Source organism: Nestor notabilis, unplaced genomic scaffold, assembly GCF_000696875.1.
Source record: "Nestor notabilis isolate BGI_N333 unplaced genomic scaffold, ASM69687v1 scaffold15560, whole genome shotgun sequence".
In the NCBI taxonomy this organism is placed as follows: domain Eukaryota; kingdom Metazoa; phylum Chordata; class Aves; order Psittaciformes; family Psittacidae; genus Nestor; species Nestor notabilis.
This window is the reverse complement of record NW_009911773.1, coordinates 1-10,465: the sequence shown is the minus strand read 5'-3', so window position 1 is coordinate 10,465 and position 10,465 is coordinate 1.

Sequence of the window (10,465 nt, the reverse complement as noted above, 5' to 3'; positions counted from 1 at the left end):
CAAAGATGCAGGTATATGCTGTGATTTTCTGTGGGTGCTCTGTAAATAACATACACAATGTGCTTCTCTGTCCAGGTACTGACATCCTGAGCAGAGAGCAGAAGCACTTTCTCTTAGGCAGTTGTGGGTAGTGCTTTGGTTTCACTGAGATTATGTGACTTTTACACCACACTTTCTAGCAGTTGAGTTCCCTGTACAGCTGCTGTGTAGTTAAATACGTAACAAAAGCATAGCTGTTGCTAGGATGCAGCTGCCACCACTGTGTGTGTGTAACTGCAGACAGACTCGAAGGGGTTTAGGTCCAGTTTTTCCAGGATTATATGTATCTTTCCTAGACTAATGGCAGAGTGCTTTTGTTGATCTTCTGGGGAGGTTGTCCAGGAGAGGGAGTTACAATGGTGTCTGTGTGGCTAGGATGCCAAAAGGATTTTTCTTTTGGGTGTTTATTAGTGGACTTCTAGTTGTTGAGGAATTCAGGTTTACTTTGCCTGAGGAAATGGTACCTGGCTACATTTGCACTTTGGTTGTAGTTCTGGGTATGGTGAGGACAGTTATTTCCCTTCATCTTTCTCTGCATCAATATTTAGACCTTTTCAGGAGACAAAAGAAATCAAGAAATGGGGATTCTAAGGATGAAGTGGCATTTTTCAATTTGTTACAGTAAATACTTAAGTTGAAAGCTGTAATTCTTTTGGGTTTTATTTTTTTTTATTTTTTAAATACACAATTTTTGTTTCTTATTAGTTGATGTTGCAGATGAAACAAACAGAAGCCTGGAAAATAATTCAGCTATCCAGGTATGGGTCTGTGCTGGAGGTCTAAGTTATTCTTCAGGCATTTCAGAATAATTCAGTCCAAATAAAAGGAACAACAAGAGGAACTTACGGGTCTTTTGCATACTGAATGGATAACTTTTTTTTTTTTTTTTAATTACAGATTCAGACAGAGGGAGGGAATGGTTCACTAAAAAGGTGCTTCTTTTATTTTCATGCAGAGTTTGTTTCCTGAACTATTCAAAACCAATACTAAAATACTTTTCTGTAAGAAAATTTGAGAAAACCAGATTTGAGTCAGTCTGTTTTCTGGAGCCGGTTACATTTCCCAGTAGACACTCTCTTTCAAGTTTCAAAGTTCCATTTAGTGTAAATCTTTCCTCAGCTCCTCAGGCTAATGGGCCTTGAATGAAAAGCTGTATTGTGTCCTTTTCTGTCCTGTCAAAAAGTGTTGGAAGTCATTCAGTCAGAGGGCATACCTTTTTGCAGGCTTATCTAGTATTACTCAGAAGTTATAGAAGTAAAGAATAAGTTTATCTTCTTAAATTCTATATTCCAGAGAGATATTTTCCTTTTATAAAAGACAACAGGGAAGGGAGGAACCCAAACAGTAATTTATGATTGTTGAGGCCTCCATGCACCTATGATCTCTGCTTGGCAGTTTGCAGTTTCCTTGACATGAGAGAACAGAAACAACCCCCCCTCTCCACAGTGAGGTGGTGGGATGAGGATCATGTGTTTGCTGCGTGCCTGTGTGCTTGTTACAGGGTGGAACCTAGACGTGTGTGAAAGCACATTCCTGGCCACAGTGCAATAAGGGCTTTTCCTTTAACCTTTGATTTCCTATGTTGGAGACCACTGGACCACATGGCTGTGTGGGAGAGCCAGGAGGAGAGCGGGAGACTTGCAGGAAATAAATCTGTCCACAAACTGATAGATGCTGTGGTGAGGGATCTAGGTGGGCAGGTTGCTCTGGGAATGCGTCATATGTAGCACATTTAAATGTGAGAGACAAGTGGTGGGATGCATGAGAATAAAGGTGATCACCAGCTGTTATTTCTCATGGGAGGCATGGATGAACTCGGCAATAGAAAGGGAAGAAACTGACATTACCTGTGTGAGTAAGTATAAGGCAATAGCTTCCAAATCTTAAGATGATTTTTGGTGTATTGCTGCACTCATGAACTACAGACATAACATCAGTAGTTGTAGTAAAGCTACAGGGAATAATATGCCTGTCCCTGTGTTGTGGGCTGTTGCTAAACAGCTAATCCCCACACAGCTGCTCGCTCACTCCCCCACTGTGGGATGGAGGGGAGAATCGTAAGGGTAAAAGTGAGAAAACTCACTTTTTGACATAAAGATGCTTTAAAAGGTAAAGTGAAAGCTCTGTGTATAGGTAAAGCAAATAAGGAATTCATTCACTACTTCCATTGGCAGCTGGGTGTACAGACATCTCCAGGGAAGCAGGGCAACAGTTACTTGGGAAGTAACTTTTACTTGGGTAACAGTTACCTGGAGAGACAAACTCCATAACTCCAAACATCCCCTCTTCCTCCTCCTAAGCATGCTGCTCACATTTTTCGTGATCACTTGTTCGGTGTGTTGAGCCAGCATAGTCAGAATGGAGGAACAACCACAAAACCATGGATGAAATGCAAAGAGTAAATTTATTAAAGAATATTTATTGTGAATATTTTACATTCAGTGATAAATGTAAGTAGCATTCTTGGACTTTAAGGGCTGCATTGGAAAGTCTTTGTAAAGTGTTTTTTTAAAAGGTTTGAGAAATTGGAGCTGCCACCTGCAGCTTCTTTTGGTTCTTAAACTGAAACCTCTAAAGCCTTAATAGCTGAAGGGATTATCCTTTTCTCATGCCTAATGTGGGCAATAACATTTGGCTTGTATGTTATTGTAGTGCACACACTAACTTGTAGTCAAACTAGTTCATCATTGTAGTTTAGAAATCTACCCATTCTTCACGTGAAAGATCCAAAGTACCTCTTAGTAAAGTGAAATGTCATCTGTTTTTAAATTTTAACAGGTTAGCTTTGAACAGAAGGCTGGACTAAATGTCTTGCAGAGGGCTCTTCTGATCCAAACTACTGTGGGACTGTAAATAAAATATTCTATTGGGTTTACTGTGAGACCACCACATGCAATTTGAAAATACAGTCCTTTTGTTCCTTTTATGCCTCCATTTCAGTGCATGAGTTAATGCTGAAAGGAGGAGTTAATATAAGAGTTCAGTGTAGGAGTTAAAAGCTAATGAAGAATACTTCTACAATAATCAGAAGTACACTGTGTTCTTAATTTCGTTAGCTGTATTAGCTTTGTAATGTTTTGCATCACACGTTATTTCATTTGGTTCCTGTCGTTGGTGGTAATCAGACCATAAACATCTCTATCCCTTTTAGAAGGTGTTACGTGGGTTTACTAGTGATCAGGGCAGGGGACCTGGAGGATGGTGGTATGTTTTTGAAGCTACCGCATTTTAAAATTACTATTTAGCTCCCTTGAAGCAGCTTATGGGCAAGCAGGGAAAACAGCTAGCTAGAGACTTGTAAAATCTTTACTGAGTCAGAATGGTTTCAGTAAGATGCTATTTGGTGGTAGAACAGTATGTTCAGACCTGAGTTAAGGGCCTTCTGTCACCTCCTTTTGCATCAGCCTAGCTACTGCTTTTGTGTGGCTTCACATGAAAATGGAAGTAGGCCATTCTTTTTATTTACTTACAATGATCTGCCAGGTTGAATGTAGCACGTAAAGGGCCCATGCTATTCTGAAAGCCTACTAGCTACAAGGAGAAAGGGGATGGGCAGGCAGTGGGCATGGGTGCAGGTTAGGTGGAGTGAGCAAGGCTTGTACGGTGCTGAGTGATGCCTTTGCCGTGCAGCATGAAGTGCATGCTGCAGTGGTTGGGGGAGCTGGAAAAGAGAAGTGCGGCTGCTGTTCTCTCAGCCTCTCTTTAAAAAAAATAATAAGATAAAGTGGGCAGGGAAAAGAAAAAACCCTTATCTGCTAGCAGGAAATTCTATTTTATTTTTTTTTCTTAAATTAAGGAGAAACTGTCTTCTAACACTGTGAGAAAAGAGAGTGATGGTAAAGATGGCTCTCCAGCTTGGCATGAGCAGTATTACCAAGAGATATCACAGGAGGCAAAGCTCAGTGCTGTTTCTGGAGTGTGCTGCTCTGGGTTCTCGCTGGCTCTGGCTGCTGGTGCCACTTTAGCAGCCTCTGTGAGGCCTGTCACCAAGCCGTAGTCTCGTGGAAAGAAGACGACTTAAGTAGGGTCTGTTGGAAGAACTGTGTGGTGGCAGAAATAGTACTTCTGGCACAAGCACCAATTCTAGTTGGTGGTGCGGTGCGGAAGTAAGCCTGGGAATAAAATGTGGATTTTGCTGGTGCTGCGTGTAATTTACCGGGAGGAAGGGGAGCTCATAGCAACATCTAGCCACACGAGGGTGCTCTTGGGTTTCCAAATCTTGCCTGCTGAGCAGTGGCTGGAACCTGGGAGATCAGTCTCATCTTGCCGTCAGGGCCGTGGTGATAACTGGGAGAAATTGTGAAAAAACAGAGTTTTTGGTAAAAAAAAATAAACAAAATTCCTTCGTGGTGGGAACCAGGCTAACTAGGTGCTTTAATAACGTCAGTGGTGAAACATCTAAATATTCAAATACAACCAGTTTGTCTGCCTATTCCTGCAGGGGACATGTATGCAGCAAAGGTGCTGTTTCATTTTAGTAGAAGTGAGAAGCTTTTGCAGTTTCTGACTTCTTTAGCTTGTCACATGCTGTTGTATACTTGGTCACATCTAGATCTGAATGGTAAGATTTGTTCTTTAAACAAGGTCATAGAATAATTTGGTTTGGAGGGGGTTATGTGGTCCAGTTCCCTACTTGAAGCAGGGATGAGGTTGCTCAGGGCCTTGTTCAGGCAAGTTTTATCTCCAGAGATACACTCTCAGATAGCTATGGGCAGCAAGAAGCCTTCTCTTCTTAAAGCTGGACAAACTTGGTTCTTCATGTACACCATGTACCTCAGTCTTTTAATCAACAAACCATGTAATCAAGAACCAACAAACTTGGTTCTTCATGTATACCATGTACCTCTTCATGTATACCATGTACTTCAGCCTTTTAATGTATACCATATATATCATTGTACCTCAGCCTTTTAATCTTGGTGACCCACCACTGGGCTCATTCCAGTGGGTCAATGCCTTTCTTGTATTTGGGAACTCCATCCAGGTACAGCCTTGCTGGTAGTGAATAGAAAAGAATAAACACTTCCCTCTATGTGCCAGCCACACACTCTTGCACAACTGTACAGCCCAGTGACACACTGCTTACTTGTTCTTGAATTGTCTGCCAGGCTACCCTCCACTAGTCTACAAAGCTGCTTTGCTAGTGAGTCAGCCCCCAGCAACTGTACTGTTACTCCTTCCCAGCTGTGCAATAACCCTGAACTTCATGGTATTCCTGTCAGCCCATATCTCCAGACTAATAGCCATTTGAATAGTAATGCTGTCCCTCAGTCTGTCATGCACTCACCCTGATTTCATAAACTTGCCATTAGCCAGGTTGTTAAAAGATGTTAGAGTCTTGCCCTAGTACTGAACACTGCTGTGATATATTGTGGGCTGTCTTCTGACTGGTCTTAAATTGTATGGTTTTCCTTTGGGAGGAAAAATTCTTTGAGCCTGATGATCCAGGCAATTTTCTACCCTTTTTATTGTCCACTTACAGGTTGGTATTTTGCTAATGAAGATACTGTAGGAGACTTGCTAAAGGTGCTGTAAACATTTGCTGCTCTGCTCTTGCCTTTAAAGCCAGTCTTCTCATAATAGAAGGCAGTCAGGTTGGGTAAGGTATAGTTTGCCCTTGGTAAATCCATGCTGTCTGTTCCTAGTCATCTTCTTGTCCTTCATGTGCTTTGAAGTGACTGCCACGAGGACTTCTTCCATAACCATCCTAGGGATGAGGTTAGACTGACTGGCCTGTGGTTCCCTGGTTCCTCCTCCTTGAAGGTAGGTGTGATTTTTTGCTTTTTCTTCCCTTGTCCCCAGTCATAGAGAACCTCTGCCAGTCACCGTGATCTTTCAGAGATGATAGAGCAGCCTTGCAAAGGCATCAGCCTGCACCGTCAACACCCTCAGATGCTTCCCGTCTATGTCCCATGACTTGCATAAATCCATCGATTTAGGTGCTCCCAAACACACCTTCCTGTTGTGTGGGTACTGCTTCACTCCCTCAGCTTTGCTAGTTGGGCTTAGGAACTGTAGAGGGCAGACCTTACCAATGAAAGCGCAGTAAAGCATTGCTAATATAAGAAGGCAATAGGTAATTTTAAAGCTATGTTGAGAATTGTTTGTCTGACTTTCATTGTGATATCCTGCTTTGCTGCTTGTCTGATGTCTTTCAGTTTCTATAAGCCAAACAAGTGAGAAGAGAAATGATTTTTCAAGGTGATGGCCAAGTTGCCAATTCAGTGCAAAAGGTGTAAATAATGAAACATTTAAAGGCTAACTCAACTCCCAACAGACTTCAGGATGAACTTTCAAGCTGAGGTAGTTTTAGTTGTTAGTACAGATGCACTGATAGGTTGATAGATCTTTTTGTTTTCCCTAAGTGGTTTGTAACACTGGATGACATGGTGTGTGATTAAAGAAGTGCTGTTGCCCAGTGCTGCCTGCGCAGACATAATGGATTGTCTAGACAGCTTGCTAGGGAAAAGAGACCTGAGTGCATTGTGTTTTTAGGATCTTGTTATAGGTCCTGGCACATCCACATTTTGTAGATTTCATATATTTTAAAATGTTATTTTTTCATTTATGCAAGTGGTGTAGAATCAAGAGTTCAACACATGAACACATCAGCAGACTCAACATATCAAGAGTTATGTCCTGTACAGAAGATGAGGGCATAGCCTGCATTCAGTTTCTGCTGCTGACTCTTGAACAGGGACTCCACACAAAAGACAGATATGCTGTCACTCTGGAAAGCTGCTCATTTCATATGTTGAGGTCCTGTGGGCCTCATTGGCTCAGGACTTCAACTTCTGTTTACAGATTTAGTCTATTGGAAATAAGCCTACTGAAATAACCATACCCCCTGCAGTATATGGAGTCGGAGAAATGGACAATGAGGTCACTCAAAGTCTAATACTTCAAAGCGCTGAGCTGGATGACAGGTCTCACTTGGTCCCAAGCAAAATGGTGTTAGAAAGGGCTGGTGTGACAGTAGAATGTCAGAGCTGACACAGTGTGCTCTATGAACTATTCGTGGAGATGGTGCTGAAGGTACAACCTGATTGTTGCACTCAGCCTGATATAATTTTTCACTACATTTTATCCTGTATGTTTTATTAGCTGCCTTTTACTTAAAGTGTACTGGGAATATGAAGTTGCTACTTTCTATTAAGTAAGAAATAGGAAATATATTTAATAAGTCTATGTTTCGAAAGCTCTTACTTATGAACAATAACATGTTAACAAGATGTTTCCTTGTGCTGGATATTGAAAGGCACCACTGAAGCACTGAATGATGCTTTGCCATTTTCACTGTTGTATCAAGGGAAAACAAAACCTTTTCTATTTGGATGCAGATGTCATGTTTTTTAACCTGTAATGCACTAGCTGACCCTTTTCTTGGCTGAAAACAATTAGGGATAACTTTATTTTGCTGAAAGATTCCCATCCTTCCCCCACTCTACTCTTGTACTTTGCAAATAGTGATACACCAAAGATACATCTATCAGAAAAGGGGTTTCAGATCCTCTGATGGGGTTTCAAGTGAGAAAGAAGAAAGAGCTTTGCTACATTCCAGTTAGCCAGTCTCCATAGGCTCTTCACTTTTGGGAGATGAAACAGGAAATTCCATTTTATGTTCCAGCTCTGAGGCAGGAACACTAAGCAGTGAAACCTAGGTTCTCCCTGTCTAGCATGCAATTGCTAAGCAAGGATGAATTTGGGCAGGGGGCTGAGGTGCTCCTCCTTTCCTGTATGTTCTTAACCCCCTGTTGTAATCACAAAAAGGATGCATGCGATTGGTGCAGTTTTTCCCTCACCCCCCATTTAGTTTGTCCCTGCCTTCTGCCCCTGAATGCTTTTAGCCTTGCAAAGACTGGAGCTGAAACACTCCACTTGTGCAGGCCATAAGCCAGTATCATGGCACTCACATGGGATGTGAGAGACTGAGGTAGAGGTTCCGGCTTGCACAGATAACTTGGAGTGTATCAGTCTGAGCAAAGCAGCTCTGATGGTCCCCTGGGAAGCCAGGCACAGGCAGGAGAGAGGGGCCCCAGTGGGAGCCTGAAGGAAGCACACTAGTCCTTAAACTATTTAAGTACTCAGGTTCCCTGTCTTTGCATGTGCATAGGTGAGAGACTGTGATTTCCTTCTGACTTTGAATGGAGAAACAGATGAAATCTCAGTGTTTCCCATGAAAGAAGGCGGCCTCCTGTCTGGTTCTACCCAAGGCCCCCCAGGTCATCCACAGAAGCTGAAGGCAGGTGGGTCTGTCTCCATTGACTGAGAAGGGCCTGAATCCCTGATGTGAATACTGCCTTCTTTGGTGTTGGGATCAGCACTGCATCATGGAAAACCTCTCTGTCTCACTAGGCTTTACTTACTAACTTTCTTTTGCAGCAGTAAGTTCACAGTTACTTTTATTTATGTTTATTTCTTTTTTTAGTGATTTTTTTATGAACCTGCAGGCCCAAGGCATGCTGAAGAATGAAAACCAAACACCCCTCTGGTGTGAATGCCATATTGTCACTTCTGATGTTTGGTGGTTAACAAGTGCCCAAAGAATGACTTACAAATGCTGAAGAGAGAAATTTTATTTTAGTGAATTATTTGTTGGTTCTGTTCCTGTGTGTTGAGGAGATGGGCTCCATTATGGAATACGGCGGAGACATTGGCATTTAGTGTGGAGGCTGTTTGATGGGAATGCTGCAGTAGCACAGACTTGACATATGTATAGAAGTTAATAAACTAAACAATCCTGCGCTATTGTACTATTGACAATATAAGAAACGTCTTTCTTCTGAACTATGTTTTAAGTGTCTTTTTCCTGTGTCCATGCTCTGTCTCATCTGTGCTGAGACATGATAGTCTTTTGAAGTCAGGCGGTACATCATCTTATTCTCCCATCTCCTTGGCTTGATACTTTTTACTATTTCATGCATCCTAAATAAGTATTTCAGAAGAGGTGATTGTATTAGATATTGCAACAAATTATTTAGACATTTGGTGGTGTGACAGTGTAGTGTTCAGCACTAGGCTTACAGCCACATTCCAGACTGCAGCCTGGACTGCTGGAGGGTTGTATAGGAGATTGTGTCAAGGAATAGACAGGATTAAGGTGGAAGGATTTTCTTGAAGGCCATATCAGTTCCTGAATTAACTTCAGAGCCTTGTCCCACAAACAATTGTTCCTGCTTTAAGGCCCAAGCCATCTTCCTTTGTCTTCCAAAGACTAGTTCAGTGAAGCTGCAATGAGGAAGCCTTACACTGTAAAAGACTTTTTCCTCTTTCTTTGTGAGGTTGGTTTGTGAGGTTGGTTAAGTTTGGAGCTGCCTTTGCAAATTATGATTTAAATTATCAATCAAGAAATAAGGGACTTTTTCTTTTTAATCTTTCATTGACCTTATTAAAGAAAGCTTGGTTCACATGTGATCTGAAGCAGGTTTTGTTGCTGTCTTACAGAAATGTAATACATATCAGTAATATGGCATAATACGCGATCCATTCAAAATACATATTTTTATTATGTTAAGAATACATTAAATGGTCACATATTGGGTTACTTGTAACTTACAACAGTTTGTTTTGGTTGAAAATTGATTTAAAATAGAAATGTGGAATAACTTAAAGTAAATAAACTGCAGTGTTTATACTGAAGAACCATTTTGTGGAAAAATGCTTAAAAAAACCCCAAAGTAGGTATTATTTTTAGATAGATTTTTAGTAAAATTAATTTACTTATTTTTTGTGGTCATCTCATCCTTTTATACTCTCAGTCATAGAATCATAGAAGCATAGAATAGTTAGGGTTGGAAAGGACCGTAAGATCATCTAGTTCCAACCCCCCTGCCATGAGCAGGGACACCACACACTAAACCATGTCATCCAAGGCTCTGTCCAACCTGGCCTTGAACACCACCAGGGTTGGAGCATTCACAGCTTCCTTGGGCAACCCATGCCAGTGCCTCACCACCCTCACTGTGAAGAACTTCTTCCTTATATCTAACCTAAAGTTCCCCTGTTTAAGTTTAAAGCCATTACCCCTTGTCCTACCACTAGAGTCCCTAATGAAGAGTCCCTCCCCAGCATCCTTGTAGGCCCCCTTCATATACTGGAAGGATGCTCTGAGGTCTCCACACAGCCTTCTCTTCTCCAGGGTGAACAGCCCCAACTTTCTCAGCCTGTCTTCATATGAGAGGTGCTCCAGCCCTCTTATCATCCTCGTGGCCCTCCTCTGGACTTGCTCCAGCAGCTCCATGTCCTTTTTATGTTGAGGACACCAGAACTGTACACAATACTTCAAGGGAGGTCTCACGAGAGCAGAGTAGAGGGGCAGGATCACCTCCTTTGCCCTGCTGGTCATGCTTCTTTTGATACAGCCCAGGATACGGTTGGCTTTCTGGGCTGTAGGCACGCACTGCCTGCTCATGTCAAGCTTCTCATC